The 15,069-nt window shown below is 47.0% G+C and overlaps 1 long non-coding RNA gene across 2 annotated transcripts; it reads left to right on the top strand.

Annotated features, from left to right (window-relative positions):
* The first annotated feature begins 2,501 nt into the window (after window positions 1-2,501).
* LOC144375478 (uncharacterized) lies at window positions 2,502-13,479 on the top strand. Of its 2 annotated transcripts, XR_013435449.1 has the most exons (3): window positions 2,502-2,568; window positions 3,650-3,762; window positions 11,968-13,479. It is a non-coding gene; the product is annotated as an uncharacterized LOC144375478 (long non-coding RNA). The 2 variants fall into 2 exon arrangements; XR_013435448.1 differs by having other exon boundaries at window positions 2,526-3,762.
* The last annotated feature ends 1,590 nt before the right edge of the window (window positions 13,480-15,069 follow it).

Genomic DNA, 15,069 nt, shown 5'->3' with positions numbered 1-15,069 from the left:
ATGCAACAGATACAAAAATATTATTTCAATACAAACGGAGCTGTCATCTGCACATTCTTAGGCAGAACAGACATCTGAATGACAGGTTCCATATTTGCCCAATAAGCCTCCAATTTCAACCTTGAGTCACCTCAGACTTTTCAGATGGAAGTCATACTACATCTGTGGGTTCCAAACCTGGCTGGTCACTCCAATCACTTCAGAACAGTCATGTACTACACAATGATGTTTTGGTCAATGATGGAACACACATATGACCGTGGACCCTTAAGATATATTGCCTAGTGATGTGGCCATCTTAGTTTGTGTGACTACACTATGATCTTCGTACAACAAAATCACCTAATGATGCATTTCTCAGAATGTATACTCATTATTATTTTTTAAAAATATATTTTTAGATGTTGATGGACGTTTATTTTATTCATTTATTTATATGCAGTGCTGAAGATCCAAACCAGTGCTGAAGATCCAAACCAGTGCCTCACACATGCTAGGCAAGTGCTCTACCACTGAGCCACAACCCCAGCCCAGAACGTATACTCATTATTAAGTGATGTGGATTGTATTTGAAAGAAAACAAAATACATCACACGTAAGACATCCCTAATGCCAACCCAGAGATGCATGGTCATGTGTATATTTTTAAAGTCTGATGGGTGACTGTACTGGGCGTTCAGCCTTGGGAACCACTGAGCACCATCTGCTTTCCTGAAAAAGCTCAAGAGACCTCACTTGGCAGCAGGGTAGAGGCACAGAAAGTTCCTGACAAATCTTCTAGGAGAAACCCCTCTATTAACCATGCCATTGTAGTTATGGGAAGTGTGAGGTTTTGTTTCCTCAGGGCTAGGACAAAGGCAGTAGATAAAAGGGAGGCTTCAAAAGTCCCCTTGGGTATAGTCTATTTTAGGCAGGCAGAGCCCACCCAGCCTGTGGATAGGAAATAACATCTCTGCTTGTTGAGATGACAGGAGACCCTGGCTCTCAAGTTGGCCTGAAGGTGTGGGTAAGAAGGAAATGCACAGCGGGTAATCCATCTCTTCCTCATCCTGTTTTCCTTTCTGGTCCTGGCTTTCCTGGCAGTGAGTTGATGGAATCTCTTCTTCCCACACTAGGTGAATAACCGCAAAGCTAACCTGTGTTTCAAGGAGATAATTCCAAAGAGCAGTGGGGGTGGGTATTAACCCAGTCCTTCTGGATTTCATTTTAATGGATGGGTGTGCCCTTGGCACCAGGATCATAAACCAGGCCCTGTCTCTTCCTTTGATGTATTTAAAGAGTCCTATATTTGTAGTCAGGACACCTGAGCTCCAATTCCAAACCTGCACCAACCAGCTGTGTCACTTTAGGTATATGAGCCTCACTTCCCCTAAGGGTAAAATATGCCTAATCATACCTATCTTGTAGGTTACAGTGATTGCTGGATAAAATAACAACGCAAGTGGAAGCAATTTAGAAACTAAAGCACCACCCAATTGCAAGACTTCAACCTTTACAATAGGGAAAGTGAGGCAGGGTATACCCCAGCAGACAGCCTTGTGAGCTTCTGAGATTCCCTGGGGGGGCCCTTTCCTTCTTCCTCTTCTCCACTACACGGCTGGGCCATGGGAATGTCAGGCGCTCTGATCCAAGTGAGAGTCCAAAAAAAGCCACTATGTCAATTCAGTCCTTGATACACACCTGCCCTCGGCTTCTGGGACGACAGCCCCCAAGAGAAGGTCGTTAGCCGAGTCTCCATAAATGTTTCTGGTGGCAGTTCCTCACAGCCGGGCAGGTTTCCATTGGACTTATTTTTCATTGGCTGACTGCTGTTGGGGTGACGACAGGCAGCACCATTCGAGGTGCCTATCTGAGAACCCCCCACGCCCCTTGCTGCCCCACCGCTGCGAGCTGGCTGTCCCTGCCCGGCTGCGCTTAGCTCAAATCGCCTCCTTTGGGAAGACTTCCAGCTAAGCCATCGCCATTCCTTTCATGGACATCTTTCTGGTCCCTACTCCAAGGCGGAGCATCGCTCCCGGGGCTACGTACCGGAGCTTTGCCTTTGTCACTTTCTCAGGTCCCCTCCTAATTTCTTCTGCCCTTTCCCCTAACACAGGTCGAAGGATGCGGGGACTTCCAGGCTGTCCCCAAGAACGCTGGGGGGGGGGTGTGGAGGTGCACTGGGCCCGACCCAACAACCGAACACAGTGGAGAACCTGTTCCCAGCATTAGAAAAAGTATTTCCACTCGGAGGGGACAGCACCCTAGCCCCCGGGGCAGGCTTCCGTCACCCGAGCCGGAGGGCACCTGGAGGACACCGGCGCTTTCCAGCAGCCGACCCCCCCTTCTTCCTCCCCACCGAGCTGTCGTTGTTCCCGGGCGGTTCTGAGCGACGACCCGGGTCGGCTAGCCCGGGTAGCCCCAGCCACCGCGCCAGCCGCTCGCCGGCTCCCGACGCCCCCTCCCCAGCCTGCGGGAGGGCGGGGCGGGGGCGCGGGGCGGGCGGGGCCGGCGCTGCCAATCACGGCGCGGCGCACGTGCGGCACGTCCCGGCCCGGGAGGCGCTGCGGAGGCACGCCGCGGCGGGAGGTGTGAACGCGCCGGGTCGCCCGCGGGTGGGGGGTGTGCGCGTGTGAGCGTGCGGCGGGGAGCGCAGGGATCCGGGGAGGTGTGGAGGTTCGGGGCCGCGGGATGCGTGAGCGGAGCGTGCAGAGGGCTGCGTATCCGAGGCCGCCACTCGGCTGCCCCCTTAGCCATCAGGGAGAGCGGGGAAACGCAGGACGGAGGGCAGAAAGGGAAAGAGGGTCGCCACCTGCTCGGGACCACCATTGACAGCCCGCTCGGTGCTGGGCGCTTCCGGCTGCGCATTAATGTTAGGGCGAGGCTAGGAAGACCACCGGGCGGCGTGGTCAGCGCGGGGGTGGGTGGGGGACGTCCCAGTGCCTGTCACTGAAAACTGGGCCGAGGACGGGTGGAGAGGGTCTGGTGATCCGCGTGCCATCCCCCAGCCCAGCCGAGGGCCGGGAGGGAGAAGGGAATTCAACGCCGGGCGCAGAGCACCTGCTCAGGAGAGAGCAGGTCGCCCTCGCCATCGCCCTACTCCCAGGAGGTTTTCAAACAGAACCATCAAAGGTGTAGACTGAAGAGTGGGAGCTGTCCATGATGTCCTGAGGGTGTGCAGAAAGGAAAAGAGGGATGCCACCTGCTCTGGGCCATTCATGCCCGCCCACTCTGGCCAGGCTCTTCCCGCTGCTCATTAGTATAAGGGTGAGAATGGAAAGGCAGTGGGGCTGACGTTTTCAGCACAGAGGGCTGTTTTCACTTGGGCCCCAGAAAGTTCCACGTCCCAGCATGGAAGCCAGTTTGTTGTGGCTGTAGCTCCCTGTGGCTTCTGTGAGCTGTATTGTTTACTCTCCTTGAAAGGGATGCTGTAACAACTTCCGGGAGAATAGCCCTTTGAAGTGTGGGCAGGATTTTGGTTCTTCTGACTTCACGTTGTCTCCGTGGCTCCTTTGATGTGGCCGGGAGGGAGGCTTAGCAGACTAGGTATGGGGACCAACACTGCCCCAAGTTCACCTTCACCAGGAAGGACTTATTGAAGGGCAGATTGACATACACCAGAATCTCAAAATTTTCCATTTCCCTTGTTTTGTTTCTTTCATTAATACAGTACATATTTTTGAAGTGGATTACGCAATTCTCTATGCCTATGAAATTACAATGGAAAAAACTTTGGGCTGAAGCGCTCTACCTAAATTATTTAATCCTCACAATAACTACCAGGTAGGTATTATCCCCACTTTATAGATGAGAAATCAGAGGCTAGCTCACATAGCTATCAGACTCCAAGCCTTCCTCCTTGTGCCTCCTTCACTGAAATTTAATTGGGTTAATTAAATGAATCAAACCAAACGAAACACATCAGTTCTTGGCACAAGGTAAGTGCACAACAAACAGCTGTTCTTATCACTCTTATTACAAATAAGAAACTGAAAATTTCTGTTTCCTTAGTAAATTCTAAAGAACCTTAGGCAGCAGACCTTGATGAATTCTTTTAGAAATGTGTTAGGGTTTGCTTTTCTCTGGTTATAGAACCATCTCCAAATGGTGTTGGGAATGGAGGTCCCCAACAAGATGCACCAAGACACACTTTACAATGTCCTCTCATGTAGAGATTTGCTCCCACACTTTTTTGGTTCCTTCCTTTTCCCTGTTAGAATGTTATCAAAAGCAAGCTGTTCAGCTCTCAGCTGGGTGCTTTGAAGTCCAGGAGTCTAGAGTGGAATGGAATGTGGGTTGTTGTTTTTACTTTTGTTTTCATGACATGGATAATGTAACCTGACTTTGTCTTAAATTTTCACAAAGTAAACAAATGATATTTGCTAAATCTGTGTGTGTGTGTGTGTGTGTGTGTGAGAGAGAGAGAGAGAGAGAGAGAGAGAGAGAGAGAGAGAGAAAAGTGCTGCCTTTGGAGTGGTGGTCTCCTGAAAACTGATTTGAGACTAATAAGAATGATTTGAGGGCTGGGGATGTGGCTCAAGCGGTAGCGCGTTCGCCTGGCATGCGTGCGGCCCGGGTTCGATCCTCAGCAGCACCACATACCAACAAAGATGTTGTGTCCGCCAAGAACTAAGAAAAAATAAATAAATGTTAAAATTCTCTCTCTCTCTCTCTGTCCCCCTCTCTCTCTCACTCTCTCTTTAAAAAAAAAAAAAAAAAAAAAAAGAATGATTTGAACAAGAGACAGTGTGGGGGCTGGGGATGTGGCTCAAGCGGTAGCGCGCTCGCCTGGCATGCCTGCGTCCCGGGTTCGATCCTCAGCACCACATACCAACAAAGATGTTGTGTCCGCCGAGAACTAAAAAAATAAATATTAAAAATTATAAAAAAAAAAAAGAGACAGTGTGATCTGGCTAACTTGGGGCAGATGTGCCCCTGGAGACCCAGGAGGAAGGTGGGTGGGCTGAGCTGCCCCACTGGGTGTTGGCAGGACAAAGAGGGGAGGATGCAGGAGCCACTGAAGCAGAGGTCACTGAGATGTATGGCAGGGTACCCACAGAGGGGCTCTTTAGTCAATGGCTAAATGGAGATCAGGCACAGCCAGGCTCTCCTCTAAACATGATAGGATAAAAATAAATAAAAGTAAAAATTTAAAAAGTAAACGGAGGAGGAACACCTGATAATAATAACAAATGGCATGTATTGGTTATCTATTATGTGTGAGGCACTGTGTAGGGGGCTTAGTGTGCTTCATTTCATTTAACCCTACCCTATGATGTAGCCTTCTGTTATTATTCCCACATTGCAGTTAGGCAAACGGCTACCCAGAGGTTAAGTTGCTCAATATAACCCAACTAGTAAGTAAGTGGTGCAGTTGCAACACCTATGAATAGTTATGTCACCCAGTCACTGGGGGGATGGAAGTGTTTGGCCCATTTGTGCTGAAGTTCTTTATGAATTCTTACCATGGGGGCATGTTGAGATTTCCCAGTCCACATCCCCCCAAAGGAGCTTTAGATTTTTTGTTTGTTTGTTTGTTTGTTTTTTGCCAGTGCTGGGGGTCAACTCACAGTCTTGCACGTGCAAGGCAAGTACTCTACCCCTGAACTACACCCCTAGCTGCTGAACAAGCTTTGGAAAAGGCATGACTGGATCACAGATGAGGGTCACCTGTCTAGGCAGGGATCAACAACAACAACAAAGTAGGACAAATGACACAGTGGGACAACAGATGATTGGTATTATTGTGTGTGTGTGGGGGGGCGTTCAGCAAGTGGGTACATGTTCAGGGAGAAATAGAAGTGGGTATTGGTGGGACTGAGTCAGGAGCACTGGGTAGCCAGCTTGTCAGTGTGTGTCCTAGGCAGTGGCCACTCTTAAGATGCAGGTCCTGCAGGCTGACCAGTTTGTTTAAAGTATTACATTAACACCATACAGCTTTAATACAGTGTTACCAGTTGACTTGTGTCCCCTCAAATTCATATATTGAAGTTCCAACCCTGCAGTATCTCATAATGTGACCTTACTTGGAAGTAGGGTAATGGCAAAAGTAACTTGTTACGGGGAAATATACTGGATGGAGGAGGATGGGCCCCTAATCCATCATGACTGATGTCCTAATAAAATGAGGCTGTTTGAATAGAGACATGCCTACAGGGAGAATGTCGTGTGGACATGAAGACAGACACCAGCATGGTGTGTCTACAAGCTAAGGAGCACCAAAGGTTGCCAGTGCACCAGAAGCCAGGGGAGGGGAAGGGGATGGATTCTTCCTCCCAGTTTTCAGAAGGAGCCAATGCTGACAGCACCTTTATCCTGGACTTCTGGCAATTTCTGTCATTTAAGCCATCCATTTGCCGTACTTTGTTATGCCAACCCTAGAAAACTAATCCAGGTGGCCACGTATCTGATAAGGGCCCTGCATACTATAGAGCCGTAAGTTTCTGGAAACCTTGCTCTGTGGAGGCTTAGAGGACCCGCTTGATATAAAATTATCATCCCCCCTCTTTAACAGAATGATGCATGTACATAATTTAAAAAGTGAAATAGAATACATACATAAAAATTAAAATGAAAAATTACACTCATTCTCAGCCACTAACCCCTCAGGGTGTCCTTCCTAGAGGCAACCATCTCACTCTGTAGTCTTTTTTCTTTTTCCCCTAGTATTTGCCACCATTTTTCTAAATAATATGCTTATATTACTATGTCTGGATTCTTCAATTGGAACATTACCTGTTGACTCCCCACAATGGTAGCTGAGGAATTATTCTCCTCCTCCCGCCCCCATGTCCTTGTATCCCAACATTTGATGAGCGGTTCCTGTTTGCTTCATTGGCACAAGACAAGCACCGTTCACCTCGGAGCTATGCGTGTCTGGGACAGACCCTCTTCTGCAATGACACTTTTCCTCTTTGGATGCAATCACAGCTTCGTTTTTTGCTTTCCTTGATTTCCTCTGAACCTATGTGCCCTCCAAGTGCTCCAGCATCTCTGCCACACCATTGTCCCCAGGATTTCCCAGTCCTGGGCCCTTCATGCTTTCCCTAGATGGTATTCTCTGTCCTCTGCTCTGACAAGGACAGGCAACTTGGGCCCTGGTGTGGCCCCTCTCCTGGGAACCAGGAGGAGGAAGGGCCTTGTAAAGGGGACTGTCATTTTTCTGGGTCTCAAGGGGGATGTTTCAGTTCACTTTTTTTTTTTTTAAGAGAGAGGGAGAGAGAGAGAGAATTTTAATATTTATTTTTTAGTTTTCGGCAGACACAACATCTTTGTATGTGGTGCTGAGGATCGAACCTGGGCCGCACGCATGCAAGGCGAGCACACTACCACTTGAGCCACATCCCCAGCCCCTCAGTTCACTTTTGAGCTAAAGTCCTTCTGTTTTTTGAAGGCCACCAGGACAGGCAGGTCTGTTCCTGTTGTTCCGTGGAAGCTGGCAGGGTGGAGTGTTTCAGTCAGCTTTTTTGCTGCTGTTACCAAAACACACAAGAGAACAATTTTACAGGAAGACAAGTTTATTTGGGGGCTCGTGGTTTCTGAGGTCTCAGTCCATAGATGGTTGGCTCCATGGCAGAACAGTGTGGTGGAGGAAAGCAGCTCAGGACATGGCACCAGGAAGCAGCGAAAAGAGAATGCAGACTAGGGACAAAATATATACCCCAAAGGTACACCCTGAATGACCCACCTGGTGCAGTCACACCTACCCTCCTACAGTTACCCCGTAGTTAATCCCTATCATGGCATGGATGCACTGATCAGGCCAAGGCTCCCATTACCCAGTCATTGTACCTCTGAACTTCCTTGCATTGTCTTACCCATGAGCTTTTGGGGGACACCCATATATACACCATAACAAAGAGGGGCTGGAATTGGTCCCGAAGGTCAAAGCTTTGGTTCCTGATTGAGTTCGTTAATCACCCATTCAGGGTAAGCCAGGTCTGAGGCCAGGAGATGTGTCTAGAGGTGTGAATGACCAAAGATCCAGCCAATCTGAATTTGCTCCTGTGGTATGGGTTAGTTTGCATGTGTGTGTGGGTGGGTTGGTGGGGGGTAATGACTGGGATTAATTGGTTAAACAGATGGAATACCCTTTTGAGGACACTCTGAAAGACCCAGGGGTGCTTTGCTGGGTTGGAGCTGAGGACCTACATTCATCTGGGGCCTCAGAATCACATGATGTGGCGTGTCCGTGTGAAAATACTGTTGGAAACCAGGGCCCAGTGTGTTGTCCTCAGAATGCTTCAGGGAGCTGGGCAAGGTATTTCTACCCTTACTTATAGATGAGGAATGTGAATCTCAAAGAGACTTGTACTGTTAAGTGACGGTAGGATTAGGGCCAGGCCCAGGGCTTTTCTACTTCCACTCAAAACAAAACTCAAGTTGCTGGAAGGTGACAGCTACGTAACAGCCCCACCCTGGACAGTTGTGTCCCCAGGTATGATGTCTTTCTTACCTCCAGTTATGAATATCACCTTTCAGGAGGGACAAGAATAAACTAGAGCCCTTCTTAGCATAAATGAGCTTTGTGAAAACAGACTAGGTCAGTCCTTTTGTCATGTCGGTGGGTCCTCTCTGGCTGTTGTCAGTGGGACTCAGAAGCAAAGTTCTCTCTAGACTTCCATAGGAAAGTCCCTATTTGCCTCTGGGCACCAGAGGATGCTCTCAGATGTTTTGGGAGACGCCTCGCATCTGCCTCAGGACCATCTCATCTCCTCCATAGGCAAGTGCCCGTCTGCAGCAGCTTTTATAATTGAGGTGGTTGCAATGTCATGGTTTGTTCACCCTTCTCAGGAAGTGAACTTCCTTTTGCCACATTTTGATAAATAGGGGCCATGTCCAGCCTGCCCTCCCATTCCAGTCAGCTTCTCTGGACACTGGCTAAGTGCTGACCAGCTGCTGTGTTCTTTCTTGCTAGCAGGCAGTCCCCAAGCTTGTTCACTCCCAGCTCTGGGGCTGAGGTGTCAATCAGTGGTGATCCAGCCCTTTGGTAACTACTCCTCTCTAACAGGGCTGTTTCCTAAGATGCTGCTTCTCCTCAGGGGGAAGTGAACGGAAATTTCTTAATACTGGTCTCTCTGGGCAATATTGGGCTTGTTGCCTTAACTGCATACTCCTTGCTGAAATCTCCAGGTTTTCATTCTATTTTTGTTGTTGTTGTTATATTTTTGGGGGGAGGGGCGGTGTGGTACTGGGGATTGAACTCAGGGGCACTGAGCCACATCCCCAGCCCTATTTTGTTTTATTTTGTATTTTATTTAGAGACAGGGACTCACTGAGCTGCTTAGGGCCTAGCTAAATTGCTGAGGCTGCATTTGAACTCATGATCCTCCTGCCTCCCCGTCTTCAGAGCTGCTGGGATTACAGGCAGGCAGCGTGGTGGCCCAGCCTAACTACACAACATCTTTGTTTGTATGTGGTGCTGAGGATCAAACCCGGGCCGCATGCATGCCAGGCGAGCAGGCTACCGCTTGAGCCACATCCCCAGCCCCCTAACTATTTCTAATCACAATTGGATGCTAATCTTTTAATTTACAGATCTGTTTTGCCTCATTTACGGCTACTCCCTGTATTTTCACTGGACAAACTCCAGGAGGTTCTTTCCCTGACTTCTTTGGATTTTTGGCGACTCCTCTTTGCAGTTCGTAATCTCAAAACCACAGAAGTTTTCTGAGGTTGAGGGAAAACATCAGGTCAAAGGCTCTGGAAGCAGTTAAGCTTTCAGAGTTCTGGAAAAGGAGTCCAGGATGTAGACTTAGGAAACCTCGAGGAGCCATCATGACCCCATCCTCCCCAGGATGGAGCTGACTGCCAGGCTGCCCTGCCTCAGGAGCACGGGGTTTCCAGAGTGAGTGGGAGGTCGCTGCTCATGCCTTCCAGGCCCCAGAGACAGACACATAGTTGGGAACTGGGATTAGGGTTTGGAAAAAATGGTTGAGGTTGTTCCTGATTTGCATTTGATTGACCAGACTTAACATTTAGACCAAGTTGAAGAGAGGCTGGGAAATATAAGAAATTTAGCAGAGTGCACTCTTTTGTTTTTTTTTTTAGTTGTAGTTGGACAAAATACCTTTATTTTATTTATTTATTTTTATGTGGTGCTGAGGATCAAACCCAGTGCCTCACACATGCTAAGCAAGCTCTCTACCAGCGAGCCACAACCCCAGGCTGCGGAGTATGCACTCTTTGAAAAAAATACATGGTTTTGTTAAAAGGGGGCAGAAAGAGCTAGGCGTGGTGGCGCATGCCTGTAATCCTAGAGGCTCAGGAAGCTGAGGCTGGAGTTTTGCAAGTTCAAAGCCAGCCTCAGAAAAAGCAAGTTGCTAAGCAACTCAGTGAGCCCCTGTTTCTAAATAAAATACATAATAGGGCTGGGGATGTGGCTCAGTGGTCATGTGCCCCTGAGTTCAATCCTCGGTGCCCAAAAGAAAAAGCTGGGTGGTGCAGAAAGAGCCTTGGGACTGGATTGAACAGGCAGGTATTAGAGAAAGCTGGATAAGTGGCTGTGCAGTAAACAGATTATTGGGATTTACAATTCACTTAACTCTCATTGTGATCCTAGATAGAATGCTTGACTTTTGGACTTTTGTGAACTTCAATATCTTCATTAAAGTAAAAAAAAAAAAAAAAAAAAAAAAGATTGTGTCCTATAGCAGAAGTTATTAAACTGGGTTCCAAGTCCTGGGGTTTCCTGGGGGTGCCTCGGAAATTAAAGAGGACAACTAGGGCTGAGACAGAGGAGCTGAGCAGGTGCTTCATGGGCTCTTTTACCTGCATTTTCCTGCCCCACGCATCTCAGCAGCTCTACAGCAACCTGGGCAGGGCAGAAACTTCAGGAGCAATTGTGGAAACTTTCTGAAGAAGCAAATTGGACAAGTTTTTTTGTTTGTTTGTTTTTTGTCTTTTGGTGCTGGGGATCAAACCCAGGGCCTTGTGCATGCAAGGAAAGCACTCTACCAACTGAGCTACATCTCCAGCCCAAATTGGACAGGTTCTATAGGTTCAGGTTTCTGTGGTTCCAGAGATAGAAGGATATGTGTCAGTAATTGTGAAAATCCAGGGGCTAGTAGAAAAATGGTCATACTTCGGTGCATCTATAGTTAATTGGACATCAGTGTCTTGCCTCAGGGACATTAGATATATTCCCTAAAGTCCAGAGTGAAAAGAAAATGAACTTTGGCATAAGATCTGGGCTTGTTTCCCTGATCTGCCATTTTCTACTTAGTTACTCTGAACCTCAATTTGCTGATCTATACAATGGGATTGGGACCAGCTATCAAGGGGGCTGCTGTAAGAACTACTGGGAACTAGCTATGTAAAGCTTAGCAGGTTTTATATAAATGTTAGCTTATTTTTTTAATCTATTTTTTGATACCAGGGATTGACCCAGGGGCACTTAACCACTGAGCCACATCCCTAGCACACCCCCCCCCCGACTTTTTAAAAATTTTTATTATGAGACAGGATCTCCCTAAGTTGCTTAGGGTCTTATTAAGTTTCTGAGGCTGGCCTTGAACTTGTGATCCTCTTGCCTCAGTCTCCCGAGCCACTAGGATTATAGCATGTGCCACTGCGCCTGGCAAATATTTATTTCGATGTCACCTGTTCATCGTAGGGTTCCACACCACCTCAGGGGTTAAGGTAGATTAAAAAGGTCTGGTTTTAAGAATTCCACCAATTAGTTCTCAAGGCTTAAAATAAAATTGCTGGCATTGTGACCCTGGAGCATCACCTAAGCAGGTGTCTAGGTAGAGCTCCTGTCTCTGGTCTCATGGGTCGGTGTTCTTCCTGCTGGGCAGTGGAGAGAACCAACCAAGTCCTTCTGTTGTGGATTTTCTTCCCTAATTTTTGTATCTTTTCCTCTTTGCTGTTTTTATTTTTCTCACATCAATTAAATATTCTGAAGGATTTCCCATCTCAAGACAAAAGAAACCCCTTTTACCTCTAAGCGGAAGATCCTTGTTACCTGTATCTTTTCTCTTTCCACAGCCAAGAAACTCGATCCGGTTGTCTACGCCAGCAGCCTCTCCATTCTGCCCACCTGTGGTCATTGTCAGCTGTTTTGTGCCAAATCCCTCTACCAAAAGGGCTCCTGCCAGGGTCAGAAACAACCCCAATAAGCAATTTTAGTTCTTATGTGACCTGAATGTCCCTCGTTCCTTGGGCTTTTTGAGATTACCCTTTACTTTAACAAAGTCAAATTCAGTGTGGAAATATGAGAAACACATTTAAGACCAGCCTGGCCCCCTGTAGTGGAGGATCCCCCATGTCAGAAGGGATATGGGTGGAGGTGTGTTTTGAACTCTAAACTTTCCCTCTGGACTCCTGGTCCTGACCCCATTTCTGAGTCACCTGTGGGCTGCTGAGTGCCTGTTCACTCAAGCTCTCCCTCCCTCCCTCTCCATTTTTTTTTTAGTGGGCGCTGCCCCATCACTGAGCTCCACCCCAGCCCTGCCCAGCACTCTCTGATTTGCATAATGCTAGATGTGAACCCACCTCCTGTCTTCATGCCCAAGGACACTGGGTGCCACTGGGCGGCAGAGACTGATAGAAAGAGTCTGGATAATTTGGGGGAATTACAGGTTAGAAGAAAAAGCAAAGAAAGCTGGACATCTGCCCCTGTGGGCCCCGGGGACTCTGCCCAGCAGCCTCTCTCTGGCCACTGCACTGCTACCTTGCTGGAGTTTCCTCCTCTCCTCCTGGAATGGCCTCCATATTTTGGCATCTTTTAGTCCCAAGGCCTACCCCAGAGTCCTGCATCACCTGGGGTTCACAAAAATAACCCCTACTCTCTGTGCTTGGTGATTTCATTTCCCCGTTGACTCAACTTTTCCCTCCAGGCTAGGGCGAGGGTGGGTACTGGGGAGCCTCCCTGGTACTGATGCAGCCAGCCGTCCACAACCTTCCAACAGAAGCACAGTCCACCCCTCCCCAGTCTCCCCAGCTGCACAGGTGCTGGCAGGAATTCTGATGCCATTTTTTATTCCAGAGAATTAGTAGGCTCAAAGAACATTCTAGGCTTCTCTCCCCATCAGGAGTACCTGTGGAAGGAGGATGGAGAAGATGTTTCTAGATTGAATTCATGGAGTTGTGCTTGGTTGGTCTTCTGTCTCCCTCCCATGTTTGCATGGTGTCTCTGCCCTTGGGACCGTAACCTATCCCCTTACCCCTCTTAGCATCACCACATCTTGCCTTCTCTTTCCGCTCCTGCCTCTGTACCTGTTCTTTCTGTCTCCTAATAGGTGTGTCTTCTGCTACCTTTTTAGGAAAAAAACAAAACAAAACAAAGCAAAGCTTTTACTTGAAAATAATTGCAGACTTACTAGAGATCTACTGCACAATAATATGAATGTACTCGACTCTGTTGTTTCACTTAATGTGTAAGATAGGGGCTGGGATGTGGCTCAGTGGTAGAGCACTTGCCTAGCATGTATGATATACCCTGGGTTCCATCCTCAGCACTGCAAAAAGTAAAATTTTAAAAAAGGTTAAGATGGTAAATTTAATGTTATATCATTTTTTTTCAGTAATAATTTTAAAAGAGGGGCTGGGATTGTGGCTCAGTGGTAGAGTGCTCGCCTAGCATGCTTGAGACACTGAGTTCAATCCTCAGCACCACATAGATGTAAAATAAAGACATCGTGACCACTTAAAACTAAAAAATAACTATTAAAAAATAATAATAATTTTAAAAGAGAAAATTCTATTTGAATCATAGTAGCATTGAAAGGGAAGGGTAGGGTGAGTAAAGGTGGGAATGGAAATTCTCAGAGGAACAAGTTGGTTTTCAACTCAATTTAGGAGGATCCTGAGTTCAAAGCGAGCCTCAGCAAAAAAATGAGGAGCTAAGCAACTCAGGTGTGTATTCAATATATACCTGAAAATAATTTCAGATTTACAGAAAACTGGGAAAGAATGTTACCAACAATTCCAGCATTTTTATACTCAGGTTCCCATATGTTAACATTTTATCACATTTGCTTCAGCACTATCTACTTCTCATTCATTTTTTTCCTTTTGGGGTACTGGGGATTGAACTCAGGGGCCCTCAACCACTGAGCCACATCCCCAGTCCTTTTTTTATATATTTTATTTAGAGACTGGATCTTGCTGAGTTGCTTAGCACCTCACTGTTGTTGAGGCTGGCTTTGAACTCACAATACTCCTGCCTCAGCCTCCTGAGCCACTGGGATTATAGGCATGCGCCACAGCACCCAGCTCATTCATCTATATGTAAAACTTTTACCTGAACTATAGAGAGTGAGTTGCAGATGCAATTCTCTTTTACCCCTAAATAGTTCCATTCTTTTTTTTTTTTTACTTGTCAATGGGCCTTTATTTTTATTTATTTGTCTATATGTTGTGCTGAGAATTGAACCCAGTGTCTTACAAATGCTAGGCAAGTGCTCTACTGGGCTACAACCCCAGCCCTAAATAGTTAAATTTGTATCTCCTAAAAAGGCATTCTCTAACATAGAACAGTGATTAAAATTAGAAACATAACACATACTGATATAATATCATCTAATCAATAAACTACATTTAAACTTTTACTAATTATCACAAAACAATTGTAACAAAAGAAAAAAAAAAAGGTGAGCTTTTTTCCCCCCAGTCTAGAATCTAAACTAGGACCATACACTGAATTACATAGTTACATTTGTTCTTTTACTTTTGGGGAACTGATGACTGAATCCAGGGCACTTGACTACTGAGCCACATCCCCAGCCCATTTGTATTTTTGAGATGGGGTCTTGCTTAGGGTCTTGCTAAGATGCTGAGGCTGGTTTAAAACTCTCAATCCTCCTGCCTCAGACTCCTGGGCTACTGGGATTATAGGTAAAGTTACATTTGTTCTTTAGTCTCCGTTTTTTGTTTTTCTGGTTTTTTTTTTTGGTACCGAGGATTGAATTTAGGGGCACTTGCTTTTTTGCTGAGGCTGGCTTTGAACTCGGGATCCTCCTTTCTCAGCCTTCTGAGTCACTGGGATCACAGGTGTGAGCCACCACGCCCAGGTCTTTAGTCTCCTTTAATCCAGAACAGTTCTTTAGTCTTTGCCATTCATGACCTTGACATTTTTGAAGAGCACAG

Source organism: Ictidomys tridecemlineatus, chromosome 2 (assembly GCF_052094955.1).
Source record: "Ictidomys tridecemlineatus isolate mIctTri1 chromosome 2, mIctTri1.hap1, whole genome shotgun sequence".
NCBI lineage: Eukaryota > Metazoa > Chordata > Mammalia > Rodentia > Sciuridae > Ictidomys > Ictidomys tridecemlineatus.
This window is presented reverse-complemented; position numbering and strand designations above follow the sequence as displayed.